We start from the raw sequence: 19,654 nt of genomic DNA, 5'->3' as shown, positions 1-19,654 counted from the left end.
TTTATACCCCCTTCCCCCTGCCATGATGAAAATGATAAAACATCTAGATGGTACAGTCAAGTACAGGAAGGTGTTAAAAGTAGTACAGCTAGACCTGGAGTCAAGAAAACCTGAGTTCAAATGTGAGCACAGAAAATGACTAGGTGTGTGACCCTAAGCAAGTCACTAAACTCTATTTGCCACAATTGCCAGATCTCAGAATGATAGGATGCTAACAACAGCAAGAATAATGAAATAAAGATAATTAAAAATTAGGATAACCAAAGCACCTACCACTTAGAGTTGTTGTAAGGACCAAATGCTTTGTAAAGCGCTTTGCAGACCTTAAAAAATGTTCTATAAATGCAAGCTATCTTTTTTTTTATTTAGAGCAGCTAGATGACACAATGAATAGAGTACTGACCTTTGAGTCAGAAAGACTCTCACCTTCCTGAGGCCTTAAGACATTTAACTAGCTGTAAGAACCTAGGCAAGTCACTTCCCCCTGTTTGTCTCAGTTTCCTCATCTTTCAAACTAGCAAGAGAAGGAAATGGCAAACCACTCCATATCTTTGCCAAGAAAATTCCAAATAGTGTCACAAAAAAATGAACACAACTGAAAAACAATCAAACAAATTTATTACTTTTTATTAAATTCTCTGCTCTCAGAAGAGAGATAGTAGGTTATATTATACAAACTACTACTTGTGAATGTTTATTGGGGGTTTTTTGCTTGACTTTTTTTTTATTAAAAAGGAGACTCCAGGGCCAGCTGAGTGGTGCAGTGGATAGAGCACCGGCCCTGGAGTCAGGAGTACCTGAGTTCAAATCCGACCTCAGGCACTTAATAATTACCTAGCTGTGTGGCCTTGGGCAAGCCACTTAACCCCATTGCCTTGCAAAAAAGAAAAACCCTAAAAAAAAGGAGACTCCAATTATATTAGGGGGAATACTGGGAAATTTGACAAAATTGTATAGACTGGCAACTCATCTTTAAGTCAGTAAGAGGCAAAAGACATCAACATAATTTTAAGGAGGGGGAGAATATTTTAAATAGTAAAAGGGCATTGTATTCATTCTTCCTTTATAAAAACAAACAAACCAAGGTCATATTTTTAAAAGTTGAGACTGCTAACACAGACTATAGTTACCCAATCCCTGAACAAACATTTCTTTGTTGTCCTACTATGTATCACACTTAGTTGTATGATATGACCCCTAGGAAGTGATGTGCTATCAGATGTTTAACAAGTATCTCCCACACACATATCCATTTGTACATATATGTATCTGTGCACCAAATTTTTCTAAGTTTAATCTAATTAACATATTCTCCATCACTTTAGGTTTAGATAATTCAAAAAAAAAAACAGTAAATCAAACCCTATTTTATAGTTTGTCATTTTCTAAAATGTAAATGCTCAAACTGAAAACTGAATAATTGATCCTCACAAGCTTGTACAAGCTTGCCCTTGGTAGACTGTAGGGTTCTTAAGGACAGGAACTGTGTCTTTTTTCATCTTTGCAACACCACACAATTAGACTTCTATAAATATTGAATTGATTGTTGGAGCTCAAAGCAACCCTGGAACACTAAACATGCAGATTATGAGATACAGAATTTTAAAACATGAAAACAGAATATTGACTCTAGAAGAGACCTTTGAAAAAAAGGAAGAACATAAACTGCTAGTTCCAAGAAGAGATCTTAAAAATTCTCAAGTCTAGAATGCTCATTTTACAACAAAGGAAACAGACCTAGAGAGGAGTGAATTGTCCAGCTAGTGAAGGGTTATAAGAACTGGATTTTATACTCCAATTTTTCTTCATGCTACATCATGCTTATAATTCAGTTCCTGAGAGTAGCATCAGGTAGTAGATCGATTCTATGATCTTGAGCCTGGCAGTGGTTTAGGTCTGGATTTAAGTCTGGTACACAGTAGATGTTTAATAAATTCTTGTTGATGATAATTCTTATCTTAAAATCTTGTCTCAGACACATTCTAATACATGATAATGTATAATCATTTCTTCTGTAACCTAGTCAATTCTCTAAGACTGTGAATTAAGAATGAGTTACCATTCCATATGAGTGGAAGGATGGGATCTTACCAATATGTTGGTCACATACCCATTGGGACTATTTAAAGTCTCCACTTTAAAGAATATTAATTAAGTACAACTCTCCCTCATTTTTAATGGCTTAATTTTTCTTATTTTGATTAATTTTCAATGAACAAACATTTATTTCTCTGGAGAAAAAAGAAAAAGAAAACACTGCAATGTATATGCATAATCAAGTAAAACAAATTCCACACTACCCATGTCTAAAAAGGGATGATTCATTCTGAATCTCAAATCTACCACTTCTCTAGTATGTTTCATCATTGTTCCTTTCTGGTTGGAATTATACTTACTCATCATACAAGGATTTCAAAGTTGTTTGTTTTTATAATATTATTGTTACTTTATAATTTGTTCTGATTCTGCCTACTTCACTCTGCATCCATTCAAGTTTCCCCAGATTTCTCCAAATTCATTCCTTTCATAATTTCTTATAGCACAATAATATTTCATCACACTCACAAATGGCAGCTAGGTGGCACAGTGGAGTCAGGAAGACTCATCTTCCTGAGTCTAAATTTGACTAGAAATTTCTTAGCTATTGCCCCTGGGCAAGTCACTTAACCCTGTTTGCCTCAGTTTTTCTTCTACAAAATGAACTGGAGAAGGAAATGGCAAATCACTCCAGTATCTTTACCAAGAAAAAAGTACTGCTATAAAGATTTTTGTACACATACAACCGGCTCTCCTTTTACAGAGGAGGAAACTGAGAGCCACAGAGGTTAAGTGGATTGCCCAAGGCAAAACCATTATCTGACACCAAGTAGCCAGATGCTATGGTGACTATTCTCTTGGACCATGATATCTCATAGGCAAAATGTGCACAAGCTGATGGGCTGGCTCAGGGCTTAAAAGTGTAATGAAAATAGCTATTGTAGGCTAGAAGTCTGAGATAAAGACAGACTACATAATGGATGCCAATGATTCTAGTAGTTAGCATTCTATAGCACATTAAATTTAATAAAACATTTTATATGTTGTCTCACAGTGTGTATAAAATGAAAGAGGGCTAGTCTAGAAATTCAGACCCAAATAAAACAGTGATGTCAAATTGAAATGGAAGGATCCTTACAAATTTCATAATGGCTCAGAAAACCACAAATTAACATTATCTTTGTTGCTTTGTAGTTTTACTTATTTTGTTTAAAATTTCTTACATTTTAATCTGGTTAGGGTTGCTCTTTAGTCAGTAGTTTAACATCTCTGGAGAGAATGCAGAATTTGGAGTCACAATCTTGGGTTCAAATTGCAGCTCTGTTATTATATTTGAGCATTTTGGCAAATCATTTCCTCTTTTTGTGACTCAGTGCCTTCATCTGTAAAATGAAAGGGTTTGACCAGAAAATAATAGCTAGCATTCTAATAGCTTCTTTAAGGTTTTCCAAGCATTACATATGTGTGTGTTTATATATGTGTGTATGTAAATAAAAATACATGCATATGAATGTATGTGTGTGTACTGTACATACATGTTTATTTGTATGTATGTACATAATACATATATATTATAAAATCTCATTTGATTCCTAAGACAATGCTATGAGATAAGAGCTACCAGTATCCCCTTATTATTGGGGATATCAATTTTATTGATCAGGAAACTGATCAATAGTGAGTGTCACTTACTGACCAGTAAGTGTCTGAAGCAAGATTAAGTCCAGAGCTCTATACATTATGCCACCTACATGCCACCTAAGGTCCCTCCTAGTTCTAAATGGATGGTCCTTTGACCAATAAAGTCCCTTCTAAATCTAAATTCTACAGTTTCAGGGTATGACTGTCCTAAAAAATGTGGTCAATCAGCAATTGGAGATTTGAGGAGTCAAATCAAGCATTTATAAGGCACCTGTTGTAATTCATATTTGACTCTTCATAGCTCCTTATGGCATTTCTTGCCAAAGATACTGGTGTCATTTCCTCCTCCAGCTCATTTTACAAATGAGAAAACTGAGACAAACAGGACTGAGTGTCTTATCCAGAGTCCTACAGCTAGTAAGTGTCTGAGGCTGGATTTGCACTCATTCAGTGAATCCAGGTCCAGTATTCTATCTACCACACCACCCAACTGCTCTACTTATGTGCCATTCATGAGCTAGCAACCACTAAGAATACAAAAACAAAAAACTGTTCACAAGGAGTTCATAGTCCACAATACACAAATTACTGTGTACCAACAAGCCTTGTTCAAGGATCTGACCAACACTTTTAATGACATCAATTGTGAGGGGCTTATGGAAAATTATGTCAAAATCTGGTTGCCCAGAGAAGTTCATCAAGATTGTACTTCAATTTCACGATGCCATGCTTGCCCGAGGTCTGGATAATGGATAAAGCTCTCATTCTTTCACCAATGGAGTGAAACAAGGCTGTGTCCTTGCTCCCATGCTTTTTAGAATGATGTTTTCAGCCAAGTTGACAAATACCTTCAATGAGGATGAACACAGCATCAGCAACTGAACTGCAAAATCTTCAACTTGAAAAGATTACAAGTCAGATCAGCTAGGTGGCACAGTGGATAGAGCACCAGACCTGCAGTCAGGAGGACCTGAGTTCAAATCCAGTCTCAGGCACTTAATACTCACTTAGCTGTGTGACCTTGGGTAAGTCTCTTAACCTCATTGCCCTACAAAAATAAAAATTAAATTCAAAAAAAGAAATAAAAGATAACAAATCAAGAGTAAAGTAAAGGGAGTGTTGGTGCACAATCTTCTGTTTGCAGTGGATTATGTTCTCAATGCAGTCTCTGAAGCTGAGATTCAACAAAGTATAGATCGATTCTCTGCTGCTTGTGCTAACTTTGGCATAGCAATTAACACCAAGAAAACAGAGGAACTCCATCATCCAGTACTACACCATCCATACGTGGAACGATCATTTATAGCAAATGGAGAAGTTTTTAATACAGTGGATAAGTCCATTTAGCTTGTCAGTATACTTTCCAGGGAAGTACATACTGATAACAAGGTTGACGCTATACATTGCCAGAGTTTGGGAGGCTCCAAAGGAAAGTATAAGAGAGACTACCAAATTGAAAGTTTATAGAACTATTGTGCTAGCCTCATCATTGTATTTCTATGAAATCTGGATGGTCTACCAGTGCCATGACAGGAAACTGAATCATTTCCATTTAAATTGTCTTGAGAAAATTCTGAAAATCACCTGGCAAGATAAGATACCAGACACTGAGGTCCTTCCTAGAACTTATCAGCCAAACATTCAAACATTACTACAGAGAGCACAACTCTGATGGACTGGCAACATTGTTCAAATGCCAAATGTACACTTGCCAAAAAAATATTTTCTCCATACACAGGGCAAGCACTCACAGGGGAGGGGTGAAAGGAAAAGTAAGGACACTCTCAAGGTCTCTCAAGAAATTTGGAATTGATTATGCAACATGGGAGACATTGGCACAGGACCACCAAGTATGGCATGCCCTTATCAGGGAGAGTGTGGTACTGTGAGCAAGGCAGAAAGGAAGTAGCTCAAAGGAAACACAAGATGAACAAGTTTAGAGAATCCACCCCAAATATTCACATGGACAATTTGTGCCCAACCTGTGTAGAACATTCTGAGCTTGTATTGGTCTGATCAGTCACGGTTTATAGGATTCTAACATAGTAATGTTGTTTTGAATCTTTTCAAGAATGAAGAACAACTAAAAAAAAGTTAAAAAAAATTAAAAATAATAAAAATAAAAATAAAAGAATGAAGAATGAAGAACAACAATCACAACCACAATCATTCACTGTGGCTAAACACTAGGAGTACTGAGACAAAAAACAACAAACAACAAAAAAATCCCTGGTCACAAGAAACTGGGCAAAACAACATGCAAACAATTTATGTCAACAAGTTAGGTACAGGATAAATTGGAGATAATTAACAAAGGGAAGGCACTGAAAGGCTCCATGGAGAAGGTGAATTTTAGCTGAGACTTGAATTAAGTCAGGAGGCAAAGATGAGGAGGGAGAGAGCTCTAGGCATGGGGAACAGAAAAAAGATCTTAAGTTAGGGGAAAAGGAAGGGTACTAGTGGAAGAAGAAGTCTGAGCTGCTAATGTTAGATGGCAAAGGGTCAAAGGCACAAACCCTGACAAGAAACCTGTCCACCCTAGATCTTTGTCTCCTAGGTCTAGGCACAGCGTGTGTGTATTTAATATCTGATAATGATGATGTCATAGTACTAAAATAGTGTAGGATGGTAGAAAGATGGATAGATTTGGAGTCAGGAGACCTAGATTTGAATCTCAGTTTTGCCACTTAATATTCCTATGACTTGGTGGGCATGTCTTATAATCTACTTTTTGCCTCAATTTTCCTTATCTGTAAAATAAGAAAAAAAAATACTTGCACTAACTAGCACAAATGATTGTTATAAGGAAAGCTCATTGTGAAAACTAGACTACCACTGATAAAGTTGGTTCAGCCTCTCTTCACTTCTGGATCTGTTTCCATATCTGTAAAATGAGGTCTAATCACATCTCCAAAATCTCTTCTAGCCCCATAGTCTCGAGAGATGGTCCTTAACCATGTATTTCCTAGAGACAGTTGGGTATCCTGTGTTCCCCAAGGGAAAGTGATCTGTTCCCTAGTAACCCCTCTGGTCATAAGGTCCCCTCAACTTTACAGGCAAAGGTGTTTCCTTTTGGGAAGGAGCCTATGTTAAATGAAGCCCCCATCATCTCCATTGCTCCCCACTCATGAATCCCCAATTTCTCGCACACTCTGTTTAATATGGTACAATTCACTTTCTCCTTGTATGTGGTTTTCATCCCCTATAGGGCCAGTGTGAGATACTAATAAGCCAGCTTTTTACCGAAGCTCCCGCCCAGAGCCAGCCCTTAGAGAGAACAGGGTCTGATGTAAGAAGCTTAATGGACTGTAGTTGTTGTCTTTCCTGAAACCTAGAAAGGCTTCGGGGAATCCATTTACCTGAAATTGCCCAGCCCATTGGACTCCAGACCCACCCACCCTCCTGCCTGTCTCTAGGTCCAGGCTGGCCTTGCCTCTATGCCTAGGTTGGCACCTCCCTAAATAGCCTGGTGACCTCTGGAGGTTCCAGTCTCATCTGACCCCCTCCTCTTCCTCAGAGTGAGAAGCATTGAGCTCTTTATCTCACAGTTTGAAAAAGTCTTCCTTGCTTTGCTTGCCCAAGACAGGCCTTTCAGAATGGGTTCAGGACCTCTCCAATCTGAGTCTTCATTAATTCTATGTTGATGGTGTCAGTGCTAATTAGCTGGTCCACCCAATTCTCTCAGGCACCTCCTGGCTGACTTTGGGGCTTCAGAGATGTTTCCTTTTCCCTTTCATCCTCTCACTGGCCATTCCACTCACTTGTTTTTCAGACAGCCTCCTCCAGAGGCCCACACTCAGGTCCTTATCCCTCGAGTTATCTCATGCTCCTGTCCAATTTTTCTGCTCAACAAAACAAGAAATACTTTCCTAAAGTTTAGTAGCTGTCCTTTCTTTTTTCTGAGCCTCAATATCCCCATCTGTGAAATAAGAGAGAAAGGAAGATGGTGTCTAAGACTTCCTTCCAACATTAAACTTCTTTATTTATTCTAATATTCTGTGTTCTAAGTTTCTCTATTCTGATACTGTGTTCTACTTTATTCTAATACTCTGTGTCCTAAGTTTCTTTGTTTTAACTGTTCTAAGCTTCTTCATTCTAACATTCTGTGTTCTAAGCTTCTCTATTCTAATATTCTAACATTCTATGTTTTAAGCTTCTTTATTCTAACACTATGTTCTAAGTTTCTCTATTCTAATAGTATTCTAAGCTGCTTTATTCTAACACTCTGTTCTAGGTTTCTTCATTCTAACATTCTGTATTCTAATGTTATTCTAACACTCTGTGTTCTAAATTTCTGTATTCTACTAGTGTTCTAAGTTTCTCTATTCTAACATTCTGTGTTCTGAGCTTCTCTATTCTAATAGCCTTCTGTTTCTTTATTCTAACACTATTCTAAGCTTCTTCATTCTAACACTGTGCTCTAGTTTCTCTATTCTAACATTCTGCATTCTAATCTTCTGTATTCTAATGTTCCACTTTCTAAGCTTCTAGTTCTGACATTCTATGTCCTATCATTATGTCTTGAGAACCTTTTTTACTTCTAACAATGTTTATGACATTTTAAGTTCTAAATATTATGTGTTCCAAGGTCCCTTCCATTTCAAATATCCTAGGATCCAAAGAATTTATTCCTTTGAGGAAAAGAAGCGTATATCCACTGATCCACACTTAGTCTGTACCTCACCCCCTCATTCCCAGCACCAACTGCTGTCCTCAGCAACTTTCCCATAGCGCCTTTCCATAGCACTAAAACAAGTGGCAACTTTGGAGTTAAGAAGACCTGAGTTCAAATCCAGACTCAGATACTACTTACTAGCTGTGTGACCCTGGAAAAGTCACTTAAGCCCTGTCTGCCTCAGTTTCCTCAACTGTTACATGGGAATAATAATAATACCTGCCTCCCAAGGTTTTTATGAATATTAAATGAGATTATATTTTTAAAACACAGCCCAATGCTGGTACATAGTAGGCACCTAATAAATGTTCATTTCCTTCCTTCCTTCTATATCTAGAATTCTTTTTGCCTTCCTCTGCTCTCTTACCACAACCTCATAAGATAAGTATTATCCTCCCCCTTTGACAGATAAGGAGAATGACTGTCAGAGGAGAGGAAGTGATTTGCCCAAGGTAACATAGTTGGCATCCTGGCCTGACTCCCAAGTACAATCCTCTTTACATTATGAAACAGGCAAGAAATAATAATAGTTGGCATTGATGAAACACTTTAAAGATTTCAAACCATTTTACATACATTATCTCATTTGAATTTTCCAATGGTCCTAAAAGACTTGTAATTCAACTGTTGTTGTCCCCATTTTATAGACAAAGAAACTAAAGTACAAAGAGATAATTACCCCTACTGAAGGGCAGGCACACAATGTTTAACCATACTCTAGAACTCCAAGCCCACCATCACACCCCTCTATTCATGCCCATTTGTCCATTTGTGCCCAACAGGGGCTGAGCTCTGCCCTCCAAAGTCAAAGAATGCTTTGCTTCCCAGAGGCAGGCTCTGGGGAAAATGCCTCATGCCCTCCCCGCTCTCCGGCTGCTGTAATTATCCATGCCTGGGGAGAGAGGAAAGGAGGCTCCGGGAAGGTCCAATTAGACCAAATGTAGAATATGAGCTGTCATTCCATTAGTAACCCAGGGAGGAGAAACAAACCACACTGTTGGCTGCTCAGGCTACTCAGGGCTGCTCATTCCACTAGCGTCAATTTGATAAATCTCAAGGCTCTTAATGAGACACTTGGGGAAAAGGGTAGGGAGAGGGAGTTGGCAAAAAAAAAATTTAAATAAAAATAAAAAGCAAGAGGTGGATATTCATCAGAGGTGGTCTCTTTGCCAATGGTAGATAGATCACGGGTTCCCATATCAGACCTTGGTCAATGGAAGATGGTCATCCTGGGCATGCTGTCACTGACCTCATTCAACTTTAAATGATTAGTCTAAGTTTGCCAGCAACCCACAAACCCACCTACAAAGAGAATTGGCCCCAACTGACTGAATTTTGGTCAAGTAACTTTAGGACCTCAGTTTCCTCATCTGTCAATGGAGAGGATTGCAGCATCTCAGAATAGGAAGAGATAGTAGAGATCATCTAATTCATTACTATCCCTGTTCCATTTTATGACACAAAAATGGAAGTTTTTAAGGGACTTGCCCAAGCTAATTGATGGAAATATCATATCTTAGATCCAGAATCACAGTTCATAATCAAGTTAACCCTAAAATTCAATTCACAATAAGAAGATTTGATAATGACCTTAGGGAGGTGATGTCATGTCATGCATAATGAACTGAATTTGAGTGAAGGGGTGATGTGCTAAGTCACCACCCTCACTTTCTTCTCTGGAGTCATCTGGGTTCAGTGATTAGATGTGAATCAGGACTAGTGGAAAAGGCCCTGGATGTGAAGCAATCAAGGTTAAGTGACTTGCCCAAGGTCACACAGTTAGCAAATGGCAAGTGTCTGGGGTTGGATTTTAATTCCTGTCTTCCTGATTTCAGGGTTGATGCTATATCTACTGCATCATCTACCTGTCCGGTAAGATGTCATGGTATAATGGCACTTGCATCTCTGATTTTTGACCAAATTAAATGGATTTTCTAAGGAGAATTTTCCACAAGAGAACCCAGAGAAGTGAGCAATGGTGGAGGAAGTTTGGGTAGAAGTGTTCTTTCTAAGCTTTTAGTGCTGCGGGGGGGTGGGGGGCTCATTGAAAAATTCACTCTCCTACAAAGTAAAACCATTATTTCTAAAGCTTCTAATATCTGGAAAACACTGTTCCTTCCATCAGGACTTTTATCTCTAATTGAGTACCTGTACAACAGGGAAAGCTTTGTTTTCAGAGCCAACATAGAACCTAGACTATGAGGAGGCACTTGAGAGAAAGTGGATAAACTCCTAACTTAATTGCTTGAGAGGAAGTTAATATGGTGAAAAGAACTCTTGCCTTAAAAGTCCCAGACCAGGGCAGCTAGGTGGTGAAGTGGATAGAGCACCGGCCCTGGAGTCAGGAGGACCTAAGTTCAAATCTGATCTAAGACACTTAATAATTACCTAGCTGTGTGGCCTTGGGCAAGCCACTTAACCCCATTTGCCTTGCAAAAACCTAAAAAAAAAATTCCTAGATCTTAATTCTAGGCCTAATAATTGCTTGTATTAGACTCTGATGAGCCATCTCCCTTTTGGCTTCCTTTAAAATTCAGTTCAAATTGTTGAGATGGAGTTAAAAATCAGTCACAAAATGGAGTTGGTTTGATATAGGAATCTAGAGAACCAGTCAGTTCTTTTCTCATGCAAACTAACTCCATCTTGTACAGCCTTGTATATTCCCCTCCATCTTCTTGTTTTTTCTGGAAATCATCCATGAGAAATTCAATGGCATAAGTCATCTATTGTTCATAAATGCAGGTGAATGTAATTAATCAGCATCTTTCAATTCTGGGACCAGAAAGACACCAAAACCTACTAGTCCCCCTCCCAACTCTACTGAAACTCACTTTCCCCTTCCAACCTGGAAAGCCCCTACTCTTTCTTCCAATTAGAAATCATATTACCTAATTTTGCATTCTGGTTTGTATCCTAGATGATTGTTATTCCTATAATTAATTGGTTTTATTTGATTAATTGTTTTTAATACATAAAAATCTGTCTCACTCTGTATTCAGGGTCTTTGGACTGACTGAGGAGTCTACTGACCCGTTTATTATGCCTGCCATGTTCAAAAATCATATTGCTCAGACTGTTTCCTCTGTTATTATTAATTAATCACCACAAAATTCTACTTTCAGGAGGAAACTTTTCCCATTCTTTTCAGTAACTAGTTCTTCTGAAAATACCCTCCATTTCCTATGTGTGTTTCTTATGTGTACCTATTTTTTAAAACACACACACACACACACACACACATAAGCAATTATTAAGTGCCTACTATATATCTCAGCAAGGTGCTAACAGTTTACAATTATTTCATTTGATTCTCACAACAACCCTGGAAAACAGATGTTATTATGATCTCCATTTTACACTTGAGAAAACTGAGGCAGACAGGTTAAGTGACTTTTCCAGGTTCACATAACTACAGATTGGACCAGACATGGGACTGAACTTCCCTGCCTCCAGGCAAGTTCTGCACACACCCCAGAACCTTTGTCTCCTCCATTGGAATGTGAAATGTTTGAGGCAGGGACTGTTTTGGCCTTTGAATTTCCAGCATTTATCACAGTGCCTAGCATATCCACAATAAGCATTTAATAAATCCCATTTTAAACTGTATTAACTACTTTACATACTTCTACATTTATAAACTTTATATTTACTCTGTTCATATTTATTTATTTTTTATATACTTGTTGCCTCCCTAGTTAGAACATAAGCCCTCATGAGTAAAAGATTGCCTTATACTTTTAAGTGTCACAATGGAATGAGTATTAAATCTGGAGCAGGAAGACCTAAATTTAAATCTAGCTTCAGGCATTGCATGACCTGGGCCAGATACTTAATTTCTGAGCCTCGGTTTACTCATCTGTAAAATGGAGACAAAAATAACATCTAGGGTTATTATGAAGGTTGTTGTGAGGATCAAATTAGACAAGATTTGTAAAGTGCTTTGTCAGCTTCAGAGGGTCATAGGAATGCTAAGTATTAACATTATTACTTTATGTACTTCTAACTGAAGTCTTCAGATGCCCTCAGTATCCTAACACAGCCCTTGGCACATGTTGGTATGCTTGATAAATTCTTGTTGGTTGGTTGGTTGGATGATTGACTGACTAACTTTCTAGATCTCAAGATGGTTCTGCCTCCATGATTAGTGCTCTCTCCTATCTCCTCCTGAATCAAATCTTATTTGCTGTCAAGAGACATCAATTTGACCCCTGCATCTGACCTTTCCTTACCAACTTGAGCAAGTCATCCTCTGAACCTCACTTTCCTCCTTTGTAAAATGGAGATGATAATGTCTCTATTACTTCAAAGGACTGCTTTGAAGCATTATGTTTTATAAAAATTATTCTCTAAGGTCATTCTTTAAGGGCTTAGAGGTTGGCAAATGGATTCAAGGGTTCCTGACCCAGGGGAGTTTCTTACTAAGAGGTCATGGGCCATGGAGGAAGAAGCATTGGTTTGGGAATGGAAAGATCTGAGCTTCTGATTTCAAGCTTTGATATTTATCCATGTGAGTCTGTTTTTTCATCTATAAAATGGAAATAATAATACAATACTTATACAACCTCACTCCCAGGGGTAGATTTTAAGAAAATCAATGAATTAATAGGGACAAATTTCAAACAGAAAGTTCTCCCTCTTGTCTCTCAGTTCTGGACCCAGTTTATTGTTTATCTGAAGTTCCCAAACTAACTTTATAGGCTGCCCATTCAACTGGAGACAAATTTATTTATAGCTTAGGTTTAATCCTTTTCTTGATGACCAAGAGTACTCCAAGAGTACTCAGTTTCCAGAGACTTAGTGTTTTGCCATCATTCAAGTCCTTGATGGGATTGAGGACCTCCATATCCCTTCAATTCACAAGGTCTTCTCCAAATCTGCACTTGTCTAACTCGAGGATAGAAACTTGCAAATACAAAAGAGGAATCCCAAACTGAAGGTTGGATTAGTTGATTCCATGTTCCCTAAGGAGGTTCCTTCCCTCTACCTCCTCTTGTATGAAGTTTAAAAACAGAACACATTATTTGCCACTTAGGAGATTCAAAGTAGAAAGAGCCAACCAGAAGCTATTTCTTCTTTTAGTTGAGGTATCCACTATCTCCATCACCATCAAGCAATGAGAATATAAAAACATAGAAAAGGATACAGTTTCTGCCTTCAAAGTGCTTGTAAACTAATGGGGGAAGACAATATGCAAGGAAATGGGAGAAGGAAAAACAACCTGGCACAAGGGCATGATGGAGAAATACAAAGGAGGATTGCCATCTTGGACACCATCTCTACAGAAACAAGCAGCAAAACTCCCACATACTAATCCAGAACCAGAAAACATGATGCTGAGGATGTTCAAGAAATGACCCCATTTACACCAAGATAAATCAGTATGTATGACTGAAAAAGGAGGTGAACTTGGAGCACTAGGTAGCTATTTGAAAGATTTATTGAAAGACAGGTCTAAGACACAAATATGGACAAGATCTGACATAATACATGGATAAGGCTTTCATAAGATTAGAGAAAATATATGAGTTGCAACCTGCATTGGTGGAGACAGTAGCCATATCATGAGATTATAGTGCTGTTGTTATGTTAATAAATGGGTAAAAAGCCAAAGTGCTAAATAAATGTCAACTATTATTTTTTATACTCATATTGTTTTGATGGTATCCAGATAGAAATGGCCCTGGGATATGGCACCATCTTACTTATTGTATTTGTTTAATGTGTAGCAAACTGTTGCATAAGTGGATAAAATGACTGTTTTGCAATTACATCAAAATGCTGTCAGCCCATCTTCTGTAAGCTCATTGAAAATATCTATATAAAACATACATATACATATACATGCATGTTTTATATTTTTATATGTATATATATATATCATGTTTTCTGTAGCCTCACTGAAAATATTTTCAAGACAGTTCCAGTGATAGTAATATATATGAAGATCCTACCTGACATCCCCGTGTCATTGACCCTATAACATCATTATCATCATCATCTTCAAAATTCATTTTTATCTTGTTCAATGGAGTTCATATAAAAATTGTCTTTTAATAAATAGCTGTCATATAATTCTTTTACTTTATATATACATATGCTATATGTATATTTATAAACATATATATATATATATATATATATATATATGTTCTTGTTCTAGCCTAATATTAACATCTTCCATGAGGTCTCCTTGTTTTGAAGGCTTCTCATTCCATATAATTCAAAGGATATGAGTATTTAGTATGGTGAAATCTATCTAAAATTTTGTTCTTAAATTTTATGGCTAAATATTATGTCCAGGCATTATAATCAATACTTCTTGACCATGATACTCCCATGTTCCAGTATATTTTTCTTGTCAATTCTTGACGATATTTTGAGGTTAGTATTTGTAGCATGGGATTGTGTTGGCTGTTGTTTTGTGAAGGATGGAGAGTTTCCGATATACATTCTTGTCCATGTGATCAGGTCCTCCTTGGTATTTGGTAGGTACTAAATTTCTGCAATCTAAATTTCTCCATAAAACTGCTATCACTGGTTCTCATCAAAAATAAAGGACAAACAACAGCAAAACATTTAAAAAAAGAAAAAGTTCAAGCTTCTTCAGGTCAACTTTTCTGTAATGCGATGAACCTATTTCCCTTTCATTATCGTGTTTCTATGTTTATATAATCGATTTCACATGTTTTAGTCCTTTGCTCATTTTGTTCATTGTTTTTTCACTCCAGTATTGTTAGTTGAGTTTATGCTGACCTATAAAGGTCCCTTCAGCTCTATTCTTATATTATCACCTATTTTATTGGCTCTGTAACATACCATCACCACTATCATCATCATCATCATTGTCCAAAGTCATTTTAATCATCTGGTTCAATGGAGCTCAGATATAAATGATCATGTAAGAAGCAGTTGTCATATTGTTAGTCTTTTATATTTAATGTTTTAAAGACTATTGCAATTATAAAAATTTGTCTTTTGTAGTTGCATAAAAATATTAGGATGGTAAACTCATCATGTGTAGATCACTAAACATTTCTTTGGTACAATTCTAATAGCAGACAGGATGATAGGAATGATATGAACCTCATCTCAATCCCCAGTAATTAGGGGCAACATTATGATTAATGATAATAATCCCATTCCAATATAGTTTATTGATAGAGATCTTGTGTATATTTTGAACTTCATATTAGTAGCATGAGATTAATAGTGTATCAGTTCTTAGAAGATACATTCAAATGTATAATTCTAGATACCAATTCATGTCCTGCTTGGGTTTGTTTTTTTTTTGTAACTCACATGCATGTTTTAAAGGTTTTTCCATTTCTTTGTATAATCTGTTTTAATCATCTAATCCAAAATCCTTCAAAAATAACTTTTCTGTAAATACCAGAGGTAATGGCCTGAACCACCACCATTGATCCTTCCATTTTCAGAAATAAATCTGCATGACATAGTCATTTGTTAAATGCTTCTTTGTCAAGATGTTGTCTGAGCTCATGCAAACCTTACCCATAGAGGCCACGCTTTGCCCACTAGACTTAGCCACTAGGCTTTGGTCACCTTCCCCTTCTACCTCTAAAGCCCCTTCTCCCATTGGTGAGTTTCTCCTAGAACATCCATTTTGAGGAAGCATCCAGATTATCCATGCTTCAATCTCTAGATTTTTGCTATCATGTCTTATCCTGGATGCCTTTCTTCTTTCTCCCTCTTCAGCTCCTTTTGATGTTTTTGTTTTACTCCCATTGGAATGCAGACTTCAGTGGATGAAGATAGTATTTCTTTTTTGCCTGTATCTGAATCCCCAGTACTTGTTTATTAATTTGACTTGACTTGAGACATATGGCTTCATGTCATCCATGTACAGCAAGTGGTTAAGAAGAAGTTTGGGATCAGTTCTTTTTAATTTAAAGACAAATATAGTTCTCTTTAGGAAGGAAATTAATAGAGGGGACAGAGCCAAGATGGTGGCTCAAGAACAGCTTTTCTTAGGAGCTCACTCTAAAATATTCTAAAAACCTTAAAATCATGGCTCTAACTATATTTTTGAGAGACAGAACTCACAGAAATATCTAGTGAGGCAATTCTCCAGCCCAAGGTAAAATTGGGAAATTGTAGGAAAGCTTCTGTTCCATGGGGGTGGAGGGGGCAACAGCACAGCCAGGATTATCTCACCAGAGCAAAGGAGTTCTAGTCTTCCCAGAAGAGCCCTCTGGGTGCCTGGGCATCTCGGTCCCAGGGAACACCAGCTCCCAGCAGCAGAAGCAGTTTCCTGACCTGACAACCCAGGGAAAACCAAGCACAACTTGGAAGATCAGCAGAGAAACCTCTGCCAGAGTGAGTGAGTGAGAGCCAGCATGGCCCTCAGCACAGCCACAGCCACCAGCATAGCTGCAGCCCTGAGCACAGCCCAGGTCCCAGGAAACAGAAGCAGGTGCACAGAGCTACCAGGAAGCTGTTCCCAGAGTCTCAACCCATGGAAGGTAAAGGGGTAGGGGGAGACTGTTCAGGTCTCTCCTCTGTCCTTGGGACAGGACTCTTGTGCTTTGTTCATATTCAGTCCCTGGTCACAGTCTGGGGGCCCCCTGTGGCAATCCATGGGCAGGAAAGTAATCAGAGCTTCACATACTAAGGTCCTTGCTGGGGTGTCCCAATAATATTCAAAAGTTCAGGAAGCACCCCAAAATCCTGAATAAATAGAAAAAAAAGTAACCTGACCATAGACAATTACTTTGGTCCCATGGAGGGCCAAAACACACACTCAGAATATGAGAAAGTTTAACCTTCTGCATCTAAATCCTCCAAGAAATACAGAAGTTGTGCTCAGGCTATGACAGAGCTCAAAAAAAGATTTTGAAAATCAGGTAAGGAAGGTAGAGGAAAAATTGGGAAGCAAAATGAGGGAGATGCAGGAAAAAACATGAAAACCAAGTCAAGGAAATCCAAAAGAATGCTGAAGAAAATAACATACTAAAAACCAGTTTAGGTCAAATGGAAAAAACAGTTCAAAAAGTGAATGAGGAGAAAAATACCTTAAAAACAGAATTGGTCAGATGGAAAAGGAAATAAGAAAACTCTCTGAGGAAAACAAATCCTTCAAATGTAGAATGGAACTAAAGGAAGCTGATGACTTTGGGAGGAATCAAGACACAATAAAACAATATCAAAAGAATGAAAAACTAGAAGAAAACATGAAATATCTTATTGAAAAACAACTGATCTGGAAAACATCAGAAGAGACAATTTAAAAATTATTGGGCTCATTGAAAGCCTTGACTTCATTTTTAAAGAATTTCTATAGGAAAATGTTCCTGCTATTCTAGAAGCAGAGGTCAAAATAGAAATTGAGAGAATTCACCAATCTCATTCTGAAAGAGATCCCCCCAAAATAACCCCCAGGAATATTACAGCCAAGTTCCAGAACTCCCAGGTCAAAGAGAAAATATCATACACAGCCAGAATGAAACAATTCAGATATCATGGTGCTACAGTTGGGTTCACCCAGGACTTAGCAGCATCCACATTAAGTGCTCATAGGGCTTGGAATATAATATTCTGGAAGGGAAAAGAGCTTGGAATGCAAACAAGATCAACTACCCAGCAAAACTAAACATCTTCCAAGGGAAAAGATGGACATGAAACAGGGGAATTTCAAATGTTCCTGTTGAAACAACCAGAGATGAACAGAAAGTTTGATCTTTAAGTATAGGACTCAGTCTGAAGCATAGAGAGGCTGGACTAGAAAGGTAAATTATGAGAGATTTAATTATGATGAACTGCGCATATTCCTGCATGGGAAGATGATACAGATAATACTCATATGAACCTTCTCATTTATTAGAACAGTTAGAAGGAACTTTTATAGTCAAGACCCAAGAGAGAGCTGAATTTGAAGGTATAATATACTTTTTAAATGGAGGCAATAAATAAATAAATAAAGATGGAGGGTGAAAAGGAGAAAGGAAAGGAGAGGTAGAATAGACTAAGATATTTCATGTAAAAGAGTCAAGAAATAGCTTTTGCAATGGTATGGAAGGGAGGTAGGTAAGGGGGAATGATGGAGTTTCATCCTCATCAGAAATGGCTCAGAGAGGAGACAGTATACACACTCAATAGGGTATAGACATCTAGAAGAAAAAGGGGAGAAATGGGATGGGAGAAAGGGGACGGGGGAAAGGAGGAGGGGGGAAGTAGGGAACAGAGGAGAGGGTAGATCATGGGAGAGGATAGTCAGATATAATACATTTTCTTTTTTACTTTTTGCAAGGTGATGGGATTGGATGGCCTGTCTGAGACCATGTAGCCCAGGTGGTTGCTGGGTCTCTGGGATGGGATGTTGGCTTGGGGTCTATTGACCCCAGGGCTAGTGCTCTGTCCACTGTATCACTTGGCTGTTCCACAGCATACTTTTGATGAAGGACAGAGTGAAAGGAGAAAGAAAATATAATAATTGATAGTGGGGAGAAATGGATGGAGGGAATTACAATCAACAGTATCAACTGTAGAAATCACTTCTCTGATAGACTTTTTTTTTAGGGTTTTTTTTTTTGCAAGGCAAATGGGGTTAAGTGGCTTGCCCAAGGCCACACGGCTAGGTAATTATTAAGTGTCTGAGGTCAGATTTGAACCCAGGTACTCCTGACTCCAAGGCCAGTGCTCTATCCACTGCACCACCTAGCTGCCCCTCTGATAGACTTTTGATAAAGAATGTGATTCACCACAAAGACAGAACTGATGGTATCAGAACACAGACTGAAGCACATTTTTTTCCTCTTTCTTTCACTTTATTTCTTGTGAGACTTTTTATGGGGGGAAGGGGATTATGTTTACTCTTATGAGACTATTTTAGTAATATATATAAATTAATTAAAAATATAAATTAAAAAAGAAATTAATGGATTTAAGGTTATGCAGAAACACAATGAACTTAAATTGACTCCCTGAAAAGCATCATGTTTTATATTAAAGAACAGTTTTCCATGTGTATATCAAATACTCTTAGCATTCTCACTAGTCCAATATGTTTTATATATTTGTAGCACATGAATAAGCCATGAGTGTGGAACTTAATCAAAGACTTTTAAATAATTGACAGAGGCAATGTAAACAACATGACTACTTAGAACAGCTTAGTCAATAATTACTGAAAAAATAATAAATTGCTTTTTATAGCTCTGAATTTTTTGGCATACTTTTTTATTTAACTTTTTTTGTATTATAGAGGGTTTTTTAAAGTGATTCAGTCTGTGAGTGCTTAATATAAAGTATATAATAAACATATAATTGATCAGTATTTGGAGA

Source organism: Macrotis lagotis, chromosome 1, assembly GCF_037893015.1.
Source record: "Macrotis lagotis isolate mMagLag1 chromosome 1, bilby.v1.9.chrom.fasta, whole genome shotgun sequence".
In the NCBI taxonomy this organism is placed as follows: Eukaryota; Metazoa; Chordata; class Mammalia; order Peramelemorphia; family Peramelidae; genus Macrotis; species Macrotis lagotis.
Note: the sequence above shows the minus strand (reverse complement) of the source record.